The 16,217-nt window shown below is 38.8% G+C and overlaps 1 long non-coding RNA gene across 1 annotated transcript; it reads right to left on the bottom strand.

Moving 5' to 3' along the window:
- Nucleotides 1–2,340: 2,340 nt before the first annotated feature.
- LOC103278683 (uncharacterized) lies at nucleotides 2,341–15,306 on the bottom strand. The gene is made up of 3 exons (XR_506255.3): nucleotides 15,021–15,306; nucleotides 4,049–4,234; nucleotides 2,341–3,388 (listed from the first exon to the last, which is right to left on the bottom strand). It is a non-coding gene; the product is annotated as an uncharacterized LOC103278683 (long non-coding RNA).
- Between the last annotated feature and the right edge of the window lie 911 nt (nucleotides 15,307–16,217).

Below are 16,217 nucleotides of genomic sequence, written 5' to 3'. Positions count from 1 at the left end.
CCATGGATTTTAATGTTCAGGAGAGGTCCTTGAACCAAATACCAAGAGCCCACTATATTGAGCCAAACCTCTGGTCCATTTCGCCAAATGACTGGCAGAAGCTCTCTAGGGTTTGATGGGCAATTAATTATGTTTATCTTGGAAAATCAGACAATATCTTTTATATTCAGGGTACTTCAATGACCTCTGACATGATATAAATGCAGTGATATGTGAGCCATAATTTATACCATATATCACTGTTATATATACATAGCTATGTATGGTATGAGTTTGGCTCCATGGTGGCTTTCTTTTGGAGTCTTATCCAATAACAGGAATGATGCTTTGTTTTTCCTGCTGCAGGGAAAAACACCTATCTTCACTCATAGACTCCAATGCTTTAGGCTGGCTTTTAGTTGTTCTGCCTGACTTTGACATGTTTATCAGGCAAAGATTTATTTTGTAGCCTTTAAAAATGGATTGGTGTAGTGGTGGCTTTGTAGCTACTACAAGTGTCAACCAATCAGCATTCTACACAGCCAACGTCTGCAGAAAAAAAGAAATAGGTATTACAGCTCACTTTTACAGGAAAATTAGTTGCTCCTATATTTGCCACTCTGAGGGAGATTGCCCATTTTAAAAAAAACGGGGATAGAAATTAGAGCACTAGAACACCTATCTACCCTTTGTATCATGTGTGGTATACAGAGCTCCATGAGTCCATGTAGTTCTTTGTTAACACTCTGGTTCAATGTGTATAGTATAGTACCAGAGAAAGAAGGGTGTCACAATTCTGGACAAGGCTGATTCCATGACCAAAGCCCATACTTCAGAGTCAGACAGAGTTGTCTGTAGTAACAAAATGTGCTATCTGTTTAAGATGAAAGCCAGTTAATAGTGTTCTTGTTTTTGTTTTTTTGTATTTTCCACCCAATACAATTTTTTTTCATGTCAGGAGTAACTTGAGTTGCTTCTGGTGTGAAAGAATTGTCCGTCTGCAAGGACGTTGCCCAGGGGACACCCTGATGTTTTTGATGTTTTACTATCCTGTGGGAGGGTTCTCTCATGTCCCTATATGGGAAGCTGGAGCTGACAGATGGGACCTCACCCTGTTCCCCGGATTTGAACCACCAACCTTTTGGTCAGCAGTCCTGCCGGCACAAGGGCTTCCCATTGCTCCACTGAAGGCTCCTACCCAATACCACTAGAGCTCAGGAAAATGTGGAATAAACCCATAATTTGAAGTTTTAAACAATTTAAAAGAATTTTAAATGGTTTCCAGTCATTTACATACAGAAGTTTGGAGAAGATCATTATGTTCCAAAAGCTTTTAATAAAAGACCATAATTCTAACATGGCACCAGAATTAAACCAGTATCAGCACCAGTAAAGTCTTCAACAGGAAGACATTCCAAAACAGGGGTGTCATTCCAAAAAAAAAGCCCTCTTTCACAACCCCTGCAGTGTTTGTTATTCTTCTGTTTATTATTATTCTTATGTTTATACCTCACTTTTTCTCTCCACAAGGAGACTCAAAGCAGCTGACTAGACACAGCAGAGGGCCTTCCAGCAGACCTCAATTCTCAGATAGGTGTGTATAGGAAGAGGCATATAAGGGTGCCAATCCTTTGAGTGATGACTCCAAATCTTTAACAGAAGCTTGACCTGCAGATATTTTAGCAGGTAATAATGTCTGCTATTCTGTGGAAGACTTCACATGCTAATTTCTACACATTCAGCTTAGGTGTAGGCCACATTTTTCTAATCACTTGATAACCCTGGGATCAGGATTTGGCACTCAAGATAAACTTATTTGCATCCCATCCTTCAAAGCATTTTAACTTCTTACATAAAGATTAGGCTAAGGAACACAGATTTCCCAAAGCTTCATGGCTGAGCAGAAAACTAAGGCTTAAGTGTATATATATTTTAATGCTATGACTTGCAGCATAGATGTTTCATGGATACCATGCAAATTAAAGATTTGGGAAGTGGTGATGATATCTCTCTCTCTCTCTCTCTCTCTCTCTCTCTCTCACACACACACACACACACACACACACACACACACACACACGGATGACTTATTTCTTTTCCTTACAACTATTGGAATCTATAGCAGAGCCTTTCTCCCCTGCACAGAAGTGCAATATATTTTAAGTGTATATGTTTAAAACATTGCTTCCATAGCACTCAGACCAGTAGCTTTATGGTTGCTGTAATTGTAGCTTTTGGCATAGAACTGATGTACTAAATAATGTCTTGACATTCATGCTTCTCAAGATGCTGCAATTAGTACTCATCCCACTGTGTAAGCGGGTTCCCTTAAGGTGTGCACCTGAACTTGCAGATTCTGCTAAGGAGTGATAAATGGGATGGCCAGAATGGAAAATCACACTGAGGAAAGAGGACTTCATGTCCACAAGCCTACCAATCACTGTTTAACAAGGGAGACCCGACTTAATGGGCATCTTCTGTTATAGTTATTAATGGCAAAGTCCAGATAAGGAAACAAAACCATCATTTTAAATGTCAAATGTAAGAGCATCCCCTTTAAAAACAAAGGAAATTGGCATTTACTTCAGGCAGGCTACTTTTACTCTGCCCAGGGTAATATGCCTTTAACTGAAGCAGAACTGATGAATATTCCTGTTGTCTAGTTTTCAAATTTTTAAAACTACCACTCCCATTAACAACACCAAAAAAGAGATGGCTTATCTCTTATATATTCTGCAATAGGGTAAACAAACAATCACATGAGTAAACCTTGGAAGTTGAGCGCATGGAACTCTGTGGGTAGACAACGTTGGAGTAAGTTCAATTTCCCTATACTTCCATCAGTACTGTATATGCTTTCTTGCTATACATCTCATTGTTTTGTTCTGGGCTTCTTCCCTCATCAGATCAACTACAGAGATGTTGGTGTCTGCAGCATCAGCAGATTCCAAGCAGTCCTCCAGCAACCAGCCAAGTCTGTATATCTAAACCTTGGTGTTCTTCAAACTATCATGCACCATTTGGCAGTCAGTGTCTTACCTAAATAATGAACCCAAAAACCTAGCTCTCATCATACAAACAGCTCCCAACATGGGACATTTTATTTAAGACATTTTTATACAACCTTTCCTCCAAGGTGTCTTCCAATCCCAAACTCACAGCAAGCAGTTTAGGCAATGAAAAAGTGACCGAAGCAGGATCAGCCAATGAGTATGATGTGAGAATTTTAAACTTGGATCTTGCCAGTTCAAATCATACCCACTACTAATTACACTTGATCTCACACTACATGTATTACACTTGATCTGATATCACATATAAATGTACAAGATGAGAGAGGAACATCCGCCCTCTGGGCTGAATTCAGTCTGCTGAGAATCCTCATTCAAATGTCTTCTGCCTTTCTCTCCTATTCATAATGAGAAATCAGAGAATGAGCTATTTTACATCTGAGAGAGATTTGCATGTCATAGGATTTTCTTTTTGGGAATAGCAAAGTTTTACATACCATAGGAGGTCCTAAAGACAGGCAAGGCTTTATATGCCGACAAACTTTTGTATTGGGGCACTGGTAAGATTTAGATATAGTCCCAGCATTTTATATCCCACCCACTACTAGAATTCAGCTTTTGAGCACTTTGCCAAATTGGAAGGTGGGCTAGAAAGGGTTCTCCACTATGGCATAGATGCTGCTGGAAGAAAAGATCCATATTATAAATTATAAAAAGAAAACCCAAAAAACCCAGACGTTACTGCATGCAAAAATTCCCATGGAGCTACCATCTGAGGAACTGCAAAAATAAGCCAGAGTTTATACTCACTTGCTGGCGAAAACGTATTTGCTTTCTGAAACAGCTTTCATATCAAACCTGGCTCTAAAGTACTGAAAAACTTTAAAATCTTTCTGCCATATGTAAAAATCACAACACCCTTGATGCTCCTTACACAGCATTAGGTTGGGTAAGGGGGCTGCGCTAAGCAGCAGATGAAGGAAATATGAAGAAGCAGCAAGGACAGAGCTGTGAATATCCTGTGACCTACCCTGCAATTTGTCTGTTTCATCACTTACCTACCTGGATTCTGTACATGGATGGAAAGAGGATCTTGTCTTTTACCTCTAGTAGCAAAATGTTTTGAACTGACTGCATTCCCGTAATTCAGGATGGCGGCAACTTAAAGGGTGGCAATACTGATACATTGCCACTATCCCAGGTTGCAAGTATGACACAGGATAGCAACTTCATACGGTAAAGTCCTAAGTGTCAAGAGAGAAGTAGGATTGTGGTCACCCACCCAGATGTCACAGCTTCCACCACACTTTTAACAGCCAGGCAAGAAAACAAAATTTAAATGTTCAGTAGTTACATGAATATAAAACAACACTGTCCATTACAATATGTCAAGAATTTAATGTCAAACTTACACTATCAAATTACGATCCTGCATTGAGCAGGGGATTGGACATGATGGCCCATGTGACCCCTTCCAACTCAATTATTCTTTAATTTAAATAAATTCAAGATTTTCTGCTTATGGAGCCACCTACCTAAGCAAAGTGTGAACATATTCTGGTATACATTCACCAGTTTGGGGGATATGATAAGTAATCCAGTAGAACAGTTCACATATATCCAATTAAATCATGCAGGTAACCAATGATGCTTTATATTAAATACTAGCTATACTGCAGAGCAGAGAGCTGTGGGATATGAATCTAGCTTCAGAATTACTTGAAATCCCTAGATAACATCCTTTCTATTTGTGATTCTTTTGCATCTTTTATGGATTATTTTTTAAATGGTTATGCAATTTGCTGCTGGTTCTAGTCCCTTGGGTAAACACAAGAGCAGGCAAATTTGCAAAACACTTTTGCATGCCAAGGTGACTCTAGAGGCGCCTGCTATCAGGTAAACACATAATTAGCATGTTTGCAAATAAATTGATTATGCACATGATTGAAGCTGGTTCTGGCTGCCATATAAATATCATGTCTTTTTATAAAGTTGTATAATGAGTTATTTATTCATTACCAAGACCTATTGTTTGCTAGATTTCTGCTTATGCACAGTCAATGTCAATACTCTTTTGTACACAGGTGATTCTTGTGTCCTGGCTGCAATGCAGGTCTTGTGACATGGGCTGGACCCATCTCAAATTGAATTTAAGCTGCAAAATCTTTCCTTATTCTTCCAACAAGTCAAACCTACATGGCTCTTTACTGTGTTCATTCTTATTATTGTGTGTGTTTATTGTTTCACTGCCTGGTTTATAAAGTCAAGATCGTCATGTAATTCATAATTATTATTTCCTAAACAGGTGGGAGAACATTTTAGCAGAGATTTAGCTATTTAATATTTTGCTTCATATAAAAACAAAAAAATAATTACTTTTTATACTCATGTATAAGTTGATCTCATGCATATATCAAGGGCACATTTGGGGCCAAAATTCTAGATTTGGATACAACCTATGGATAAGTAGAGGGTCATTCCATAGAGAGACAAAGGTACCAATGCCACCTCAGGACTCTGGCCACCACCATTTCTCCACCCTAGAATTTTAAAAAAGTTAGAAGCAGCACCTCGCAGAGAGTAGACTGAGTTCAAGCATTCAAAAAGGCTAATAGTTGGGTCTCAGTGAAGAGAGCATAGGGGTTGGAGCTTCTTTTGGGTTCTCTTGGAATGAACCAAACTCTTCCCTTTTGCCATTGTACTTAAAGAAGGGAATGGTTCCTTTTTGATAACAATTAAGGTACAGTTCTTACATTGACAAATGGTTAAATGGACTCAGGATTTTGGGATTGAGTTTTATATCAAAATATCTAGACTTATACATTAGTATATAGCTACGTATATATTTTTCGCAAACTGACTAAAGTCCCCTTTCTCTAAATATCAGTATTGATTACCTATCATACATACCATCTCAACAATCACTTTTGGTATTCTAAAATATTGTTTAAGAGGCAGCTCAGTAAAGTTAGTTGCCCAAATCCCAGTTCACTGTTCTAAGAAATGCTACAGGAATCCTGTTTACGTCTGTTCACCCTCTATATACCTCTGCAGTTTCTTTCAATAGCTGAGCTTAAAAAGTTACTTTTTAAAGTCACAAGGTCTCCAAATCTAGATAGTTACTACCGACATTATGGATTTTACAAAAGAGCTAGTTATTTTCTCTGTTCTCCCATCCTATTAAAACAGAAGAGTCAGTGTTGTGTAGTTGTTTGAATGTTGGACTAGGAGACTGAGAGATGGGAGTTCGGATTCCTGTTTGGCTCCGGAAGCCTACCGAGTGAGCTTTGGCAAGTCACATTCTCTACCCTCAGAGGAAAGCAGGAGCAAACCCCTTCTGAACAAATTCTGCCAAGGAACTCCTGTGACAGGTTTGCCATAGTGTCACCATAAATCATAAATGACTGATGGCAACACAACAAATTAAAATAATTAATTTAGGTTGTTTTAAAAAAACAGGCACAGTTACATCAGAAAATGATAGTGAAGTTATCACTCCTTACACTGCAGTCTTAATATAATGTAGCTATGATTTATTCAAAGTGATTAATTACAAATAACTAAGTATTTACAACTAATGGCTCATAATAAAAATAGAGGAGACCTGCTCAAACTATGAATTTAAGAGAAGAAAACAGGAACAAGCCATGCTTCAGACTTATTCCTGAGAAAGTGCTTTTTCCAAGAAATATATATGGTTAGCTAGCGAGTAGCCACAAATTAAACTGTGCTACTATCATTGCAATTAAAATATTTGACAAAATGAAGCTTAAAGACATTTTTTCCAAAACCTTATTGGGTTTCAGCGAGTAGAAGATACCCTTGTAATAAGCACACATGGTAGCCAGTGAAATACACTGAGGTAGATCATTCTAATGTGACAGAACGAAATCTGCAGTGTCATAAATGGTAATGCTTAATATCATCTGAGAAAGCTTGCAGTAGGAATTGTATAGCACTACAACAACCTGCAGTGCTGCATTACAGCACATCCTTCATATAGAAACGTCCCAAAATATATGAGAGGTAATTCATCATGAAGAAGACAGGCAGAGACAAATAAGGTTTGAGGGAAACACTGGGGTAGAGGAGACATCTTGGAAAGATTAATATATAGACTATACCAGGCAGGGGAGAGAAAAGAGAAAATGAAAGCTCTTCCTTGTCCCACTGAGAGAATGCAGAAAGGCTCCAGATGGTGGAGGTCTGAGATGATATATGCTGTCAGACTCCCATCTATGGTGGAGGTTTTTCTTGTTAGATAAGTGTAGATCTAGATACCCATTCTCACTATGGCAGCAGCGCTACTGCCTTTTGCCCACACACTTCTATTCCTTGGTGTCCTGCATCACCCGAGGTCTGAATCTATTGCCCAGTATAATGCAAAGATTCTATAGGAGTGAGTGATTAGCATTGTGGACATTTTTCACTTCAACATTGTGTTTCTGTGCTTTTTCTTTGCCCATTCACACTAGGACTTGCATCAGTTGCAGAGTTACCCAACCTATATTTACCTGAAGAGGTTTGTTCATCCTGGAAAGGTTTATGTTTCTGTTTTCAAGGTTCCACATATTAGAAAGTTGACTAACAAGATTAATTTAGTTAATGGGAAACAATACCACAATATTTCCTAATATCTAATGGTAAAATATCAGAAAATGTGAAAGGCTTGAGTATCACTATTGTCTCCTCAGAAGCTAAAAAGCCACATATATCTGTTCACACACATCTCCATGAGCAGAAAGATCTATACTTTCACAAAAATGATGAGGAGGGAAACAAAAATATTGCAGAAATTAAAAATGTGAAGATAACATTCTTAGTAAAATAGTTTCAAAACAAGGGTCAGCACTGTAGGATGTAAAACAGGAAGTGCATTTGATCATGTACAGAGTGTTTCCCCTCTTTACCCCACCTATATGTAAACTCTAGGCTTGCTCAAATAATTCGATTTCCCCGTTACCCGTTATTAATTCGTTACTTTCGTTTGTTTTGAAGCAATATACGACCTTGATTGTCCACACGTCTGGATATCGCGGTTTCGAATCGCGAGAGGCTGTTTTTCGTTATGTCGTCGTTTTTTTCGTTAGGAAAAAAAAGCTTTTGCAAATCACCCAAACTCCCACCATTCAGGCCCTTTCCTTTTGCCCCTCAGCAAAAGGGGCGTCACGGGCTCAGCCAATGGGAGGGGGCGAGGGGGAAGGAGGCCGAGGAGGAGGAGGAAGACGGAGGGGGGAAATGGCCGCCGCCGCCTCGCCTCAGCTCAGGCCTGATACTCAGAGGTTTTGACGTCTGTGCGAAGCTAGGCAAGTGGTGTTTATATATCTGTGGAAGGTCCAGGGTGGGAGAAAGAACTCTTGTCTGTGGGAGGCAAGTGTGAATGTTGCAGTTGGTCACCTTGATTAGCATTGAATAGCCTTGCAGCTTCAAAGCCTGGCTGCTTCCTACCTGGGGGAATCCTTTGTTGGGAGGTATTAGCTGGCCCTGATTGTTTCCTGTCTGGAATTCCCATTTTCTGGGTGTTGTTCTTTTACTGTCCTGATTTTAGCTTTTCTGTAGCTAAAAATGCATATAAAATTGATTCTATAGGGAGGATAAATGATTGGATTTCAACTCCTACAGCTTAGCTTTCTCTGCCAATAATGGTACCATATCAAACTAAACCTCCCAAGATTCTGTAGCAGTGAGCCATCTTCGATATTGTAAGGGATTTATTATTATTATTATTATTATTATTATTATTATTATTATTATTATTATTATTATTAGACCTTGCTCCCAGGAAGGTGCCTTCGCTGTGGCTCCCAACTTATCTATCTACCTTTCCACATATTCTCCACATTGTGTGTATGTGTATGTATATTATATATACATGAGCCCCGATGGCGAAGTGTGTTAAAGCACTGAGCTGCTGAACTTGCAGACCGAAAGGTCCCAGGTTCAAATCCCGGGAGCAGAGTGAGTGCCCGCTGTTAGCTCCAGCTTCTGCCAACCTAGCAGCTTGAAAACATGCCAATGTGAGTAGATCAATAGGTACCGCTCTGGCAGGAAGGTAATGGCACTCCATGTAGTCATGCCGGCCACATGACCTTGGAGGTGTCTATGGACAACACTGGCTCTTGGGCTTAGAAATGGAGATGAGCACCAACCCCCAGAGTCAGACATGACTGAACTTAACGTCAAGGGATACCTTTACCTTTACCTATACACACACACACACACACACACACATGCAGGGACTATATATATATACACAGTATATATCACACACACACCAATTTAACAAAGTTTCAGCCACAAAAACAAAGTTTCTGAAGTAGAACAATGACTTTCACAGTAAAGACAACCCAATTTAACAGGAAATAAGACTTTCAAACCAGGAACAGATTTCTGCAATTATTAAAAAATGGTTTATTATAAAAGCTATGAAAATTCGCCAAAAATCAGAGGATAAGGGAAACGTTCCAAATTTTGGTGAGCTATCAGTGTTAAATGTGTTCTACCACTGTACCAAGTTTGAAGAAGATCACTCAAAAATGAGGGTGGGAGAGTCCTGTAAAGTCCTCTCCCTCTGTGCTGTTTTTGGGAATTGCGCATGCGCATCCGCCATTAACGAATTAATTTAGAAAATAACGAATTTTCGTTAATTTCGAATTTTTTCGGGGGGCAAAATTTGGAAATGACATCAGAAACGAAACGCTGGCGCCCCCTGCTTTTGAAACGAGTTTAGAATCAATTTTTTCATGGATCGCTCAAGCCTAGTAAACTCATATAGACATGCCTTCAAAAGAGGCTTTGTGTAATGATGATTGGCACTTTTGGCCACAACTTACTCCTATGGATAGGTAGTATTTATGGAGGTCACCATTTGTCAAGCTCATTGAAGGGGACACCTGGAGAGATCTGGACTGGTTATGTGGACTGGGATCACCATCTGCCACAACTAGCAGGCTACTGGCACCAGTAGCCAGCTAGTTGAATTGAAATATGCCTTGAGTTCCCACAAGGAGAGAGGTGGAGTATAAATAAAGCAAATACATAATAAATATGCACATTATATTGGTATACCCCCTAGAAGTCTGGAAGTTTCTGAGTTTCACTGTTTGGTTAGTTTATGGGTGAGATAAATTGAAGATCACTGGCATGTTGTTATAATATTTTTAACATACAGAACTACATGTTCAGCATAAGTGGAAGTTCATAGCTTGAAATTGCAAATCCCAAATCTTCCACAGCTCCAAGTTACAAACTTATGATCTACAACCTGTGTCTCTCTCAAATTACACACTGGTTGCCTTTACATAGGATTTGTCTGGACAAGATTTTATTGTCCATATTGCTCTACTATGAACATAGAATTTTGCATCTTTTCCATTGTTTTCAAATGTTTTCCCACTCTTTCTCCCATCTTTTCTTTCTCAATACATGCACACACTGAAGAAGTTCATTTAACTCACTGATACATTGACCTGTCCAATTGTGCAGTGGGTTTCCACCTTGGGTCCTCACATGTTGGACTTCATCTCCCAGAATTTCTGCCCATTAGCCATGCTAGCTGACACTTCTGGGAGTTGCTCAATACCGTTTGGAAGCCCAGTTTGGAAACCACTGCACCAAGTGACAAATGGATAAAACTGGACAGGAAGAAAGACATGTCACTTTCTGAAAGGAGTCCCGACTGGTTTTATCAGTCTTTCCTAAATCATGTTAACAACAGAAGTGTGTTGGACAATTTATCACCCAGATTATACCTCTAGGTTCAAGCCGGCCTGGCAGATTTCCCATCTTGGAATCAAAAACCACAAAGTTTGAAGGGATCCAAGAGATTATTCAACCCAGTTCCCAATTCCCTAATAATATAAATAGCTTCAACTGCAGCTTATGTATTTGTTTATCACCAGAGACTTTGGGCCAGAACTTTCCAAACACATTAGTAAGTAGGTGTGTTGCATGAACTGCTGCAATGTGTAGGTGTGTGCCATGACCATAGTGAGAAATGACAAAAATCTTGATAATACCTGTTATTGTCTTACAAATTATATATATTTAAAAATATAAATGAAAGGTTTCCATAAGATATGATATATCCCCATACATTTCGTTATTACAATTTATGTATGTGTCTGTATTTCTTACAAGGGGTTGGTTTAATCTCCAGTTTGCTAGTAAAACTAAATTACGGTGTCACAAAACGATGCATGTCCAAAAAAAAGTGTGTGGTCAACATGAAATGTTTGGAAAGCTCTGCTTTAGGTTCTAAAATAACAGACTGAACTGTTCTGGTAGTTCATGTATGTCCCCATATGGCCTTATGTCTGTATAACCTGCTATAAACAACTCTCCTGTGTTGTCATTGTTTTTACATATTTGTCAATTTTTTTTATCAGTAAGCTGATATATTCTTAGACAATAGCTCTTGGCATAAGAGGATGCAAGCTGCCAAAGGAGAGGCATTTTCAAAAGTTTGCACGCAGTCTCACTCACGTATGCTGACTCAATAAAGTGTATCAACTTTCGTTGGATTTGCTTCCAAGCTTTCTGCCAACACTGTAGCAACATTCCAAACAAATAAAAAGCTTACGAGTTAACAAAGTGGCATCACTATAAACACAACGGCACTATGAACACCACATTTGGCATCCTGGTGAACAGCAAAAGTTCCCCTGTGTCCTATAATCGTGGAAACACAGATTGCAACCCCCACATCCCAAAGATAGTTAACGTCGTAATGGGATTTGCTGCCCCCAGTCTAGTCAGAACAATTTGTGTCTCTTGTGACATAATCAGCTAACAAATTCATGACATGGATACAGATGTTTATAGCAGCTGTTTCAGAGAAGTCCACGAAGCCAAGAACAAACATGGTTCAGAGTGGTTATGCTTTCCTCTTCTGTTTAAGTTTAAAAACGTAAACTTATTTTGAGTGGGAAGGTTTCACATGCAAAGATCTCTCATTTTATTCCCACTAGATAATATTGTGTACAAGCAAACAGGACTTTGAGACTTTATTCTAAATGTTTACATCCTTGTGGAACTTTAACTGTTACCATTGTCAAGATTTATAAAACTTCAGAGATGGTCAGTGATGTTGTCACAGAAGAATTTGAGTAAAAGTGCAACTCCATTCAGCCAAAGCAGCAGCTTCTTGTTTATCAAAATTTGAAGCAAGTGAAAGAATACACACTGACCTCTTAAAAAGATGGTTGGCCATCACAACATTGGCCTCAATCGTGTGTTAGCCAACCATCTTTTTTATTAAATTCAAATAGGAGACTTTCAGCCACCTTGTTACCAACACAAGGCCTATAATCCTCTGGAAAGCATTGCACAAAGAGAATACTAAGGGCACACTGACCATTGCATTTTATGTGTATCCTGTAGAGGGGTGTGTATTTGTTCTTAATAGCAGCAGTCCTGTGTTGTCTCACACAGATTTTGGAGTTTTCTCTTGATGCCTCAGTGATAATTTTCTCATTTCACTTCCTTGTCCACTGCAGCATTAAAATCGTCTTGAGTTTTTTCTCCCTGACTATTGTAATTATACTCAACCCTTTGGGAATTTTCTAAATTCTTATTTTGCTTTGGGTTTTTATGATGTTTGTTTATGCTTCTTATTGCATTTTCTTTTAAACAGAGTTCCTGTTCATTTCTATTGCTCTTTATTCTTTGTTTTCAGATTGTACTTAATTGTTTTTGCACTGTATGAGGAAAGGTACAATAGAAACACTTTAAAATAATACAATAAGTAATAGCCAGAAGTGACACATCCCACAAGAAGGGAAAATGTTGGTCTTAGCTTATTCGTATAAGGTTTATTTGCTTAAATGTAAAACTGCCGGTTTTACTGGCTTTGGAACACAAATATTAAAACTTCACGCCACCGCCGGGATGAAAACAAGATAGGCATCTCTAATGCTGACAGCTGTTGCTCAAGAGGAAGAATGCCTTTACCATTTCAGACACTGACTTCAATCCCCAAATCTGTTTGGTATCGACACCAATGGCTGGCATAGTTCTGCCAGAAGAGGTTTCACTAAGGTGAGCCTCTGGATCCTCATTGTCCTCTTTCCAGTACCTCTGTTCAAATGTTCCTTGTTCTGGTCCAGAAAAGGGTGGTTGGGTGAAGGAAGAAGCAGTAGGTGTCACTGTCAGTTTGATAATTGACTTTCTACCTGGCAGCCGATATGGATAAAGCACACCAACAGCAGCTGGTCAAAAGTTAGATTCGCTAAGGGAGAGAGATTCATTTTGAAGATACTGCCCAAAGGCCTTCCAAAGCCTTAGAGGTGGCACTGTCCAATTATGAGATCAGATTATGGGAAAGGAGATTGGAAAAAGGTGGTATACCTAGCTCTTTCTACCAAATCGTTACATGCGCTTTCCAACACAGCATAAGTCCAGAATCCTTTGGGTATTTATCCAAGTTGGACTTTTTTTTCGGATGTGGAATTTCTGGATTCAGTCCAGGTAAAGTTGCACACATAGTACTATTGTGCAATATGATGAGCATGTACATGTAATGTATGCACAATCAGTTGCAATGTGATGTACACATTAATGCATAAGCAACTGCATGCACATGTGATTTTAATTTTTGTACATGCAGTTGCACATTCAGGTTGAGCAACTTTGCTATGACACATAGATGCCAGATAGCACAACCAAGGCATTTCCTACATATGAGGATTTACACTACACAATCCCACAGTAAGATCTCAGTACTTTACCTCTATTTCTGCAAAGGCAAATATTAAACGCTGGGTATTTTTCTGTTCTTCTGGAAGTTCAAAATGTAAGGTGACAAATAGGCCACAGGGCCAAATCATTAGTTGACTCTTTGTCACCTGGCTCATCTTTTGTCCTGAAATCATATGATATCTCATCTCATTTCAGCAGCTTCCTAGTTATTGCAGGAGAGCTTTAGGTCACCTTGAATATTTCCTTATTTATGCTATTTACTTGTTAATATTTATTGAGTCCCAATAATATGTTAAGCATTGTTCAGAGTCAGTGGTAGAAGGCCGCCACTCTCAGTAGTCTCCTGTCCAGGCATAGAATACAAATATTTATTTGCTTCTTTATTCATTACATTTTTCCTCTGCCTTCCACCCATGGGAGTTCAGTGCAGCATAATCAGACATCCTGGGCAAATGAATTCCCAGCTAGGTGCTGATCAGGCATAAACTGCCGAATATCAGTGATGGAACGACATGAGGAGCAGTTAGGCTACTTTTTAAAAGGAGTTAAGTGCACTTGGACCCCTAACTGAAGTCCTTCTAACTGAATACAAACTATAAAGCTGTACCTCTGAATACCTACAATTAATTCTGCAAGGAGTTTATAAGGATATCATTGAAATGCATAGTCATGATGATATATCCAGTAGGTTATACAAAGTTTGTTTTTTGGGAAAAAAATATGGTTTTAAGACCTCAGTGAGGCACAGAAATTTTATGTAATCAGCAGAGCTCATCCAAATCAGTCTTTTAAAAATGTTTTTATAAAAGTGGAATTTTGACAAGCTTTAGTTTCTCATCTCTCCTAGTTAACTGATTAACTGGGGAGGCATTTCTTCTGTGTTTCCTCCTTTATTTTATTTAATACTTTCACTTATCTCTCTTCATGGACTTTAATGTTCCTTCTCTGCTGAGGATTGATGGAAGGGGCAACATGTAGATGTTTTAAACTAGTGTTGTATTTGATAATTGCATTGTTTCCATTCAATAACTTTTTTTTAATTGTAGAGCTCCTATTGTAATTAAAACATACAGTGGAAATGAAGAAAAGGCCCAGATGCTGTCTTCATGCATATATCTCATGTAATTAAAAATGAGAGAAGAAAAACAAATAAAAAATGTAGGACAGACTAGTTTTCATCCTGAATACTAATTTCAGTGCAGTGATAAGGATGCATTCATCAGTGTTAAAGAGGTAGCAAGAACAAGGCTGCATTAACTGTGAAACAGAATCATACATAATATAGAAAATCAGCCAAATCTGTGATGGAGGTGGGAGGTATAGCATAATTACCTAGAAACACACCATTATTGAGCGATCTAGACTCCTTCTTTTTCCAGTGCAAACTTCTTCAGACTGAACAGATTGCAGCTGTCCATACAGTAGTGGCAGAAGATCAAGCATACTGCCAGGTGTGGTAGACAACTGTCAAAAGCTAATTGCCTACCCAATTCAAGGAGCAAAATGTTCATGCTTCTTGCTGTAAAGCATATTTCATGTGCGATAAAGCTAGGGCAGAGCTTGCTTCTGTGTTCATAGCATTGCCCGACTGAAAACTAGAGAAACTCCTTTACTTTAATGGTTGTGTAGAAAATGAAATTTCAGCCAGTACTGCTTGTCATGTACCCAAGTAACAAGCAGCACCTGTTGAAATTCCCTCTTCTACATAACTATTAAAAGCATAGGAGTTTCTCCAGTTTTTACTCTGACAATTCTATTCATGTTTAAGATGAAAGAAAGACAAAAGGAAACTGATTTTTTTCAGGACCAGGTTTAGTTCCATTATCCAGTGTAATGTTCTTGACTATTCAGTGAGAGAACCAGTTGTGCCGTTTTAACTATTCATTCTCTATAGTTCCTATGGACAAGGTGTCTCCACATAATGATACATGGCATTTATATAATGCTTTCTTTAAGTGTTCTGTCTGCATTATCACATGCATTATCTCAGTAATCCTTAGAACAAGCCATAAGGATAGTAGATAGTATTATAGCCTTATTTTGAACAGATTGACTGAGCCTGATAATGGTTTACCTGAAAGACCAATTACACTCTGAACAAGAGATCTGTGGCACGATCTCTCGGCATTTGTGTTTTTACTTTAAAGCAGGTGAGTGGGTGGGTAGGTGTCCAAACCTGATCATTGCTTAGAAAAGATGCATTCAACTTCATACCCCCGTGCCATTTCCAGAATGAAACCTCCTCCCCCACAATCCAGCTGATGCTAGATCTACAAGAGAAATAGCAACTTTGGGAGATAGAATTTACATCAGGAAAATGTCACAATGGAACTGCTTATCCATTGCTATCTCCAGTTCCCATGCTTCAGCCACACACAGAGTCCCATTATCTGTTGCTTTAGTAGCCATGCTATATAAGGGATTCTGGATATTGTCGTCTAAAATGTTCTCTTACATAATGCACAGTTTGGTCCCAAGATTCCTAATGAATGTATGGGACTCTACATCCAAAAAAATGAGATGTTCAGC

Source organism: Anolis carolinensis, chromosome 4 (assembly GCF_035594765.1).
Source record: "Anolis carolinensis isolate JA03-04 chromosome 4, rAnoCar3.1.pri, whole genome shotgun sequence".
In the NCBI taxonomy this organism is placed as follows: Eukaryota; Metazoa; Chordata; class Lepidosauria; order Squamata; family Dactyloidae; genus Anolis; species Anolis carolinensis.
Note: the sequence above shows the minus strand (reverse complement) of the source record. Positions and strands in the feature narration are given on the sequence as shown.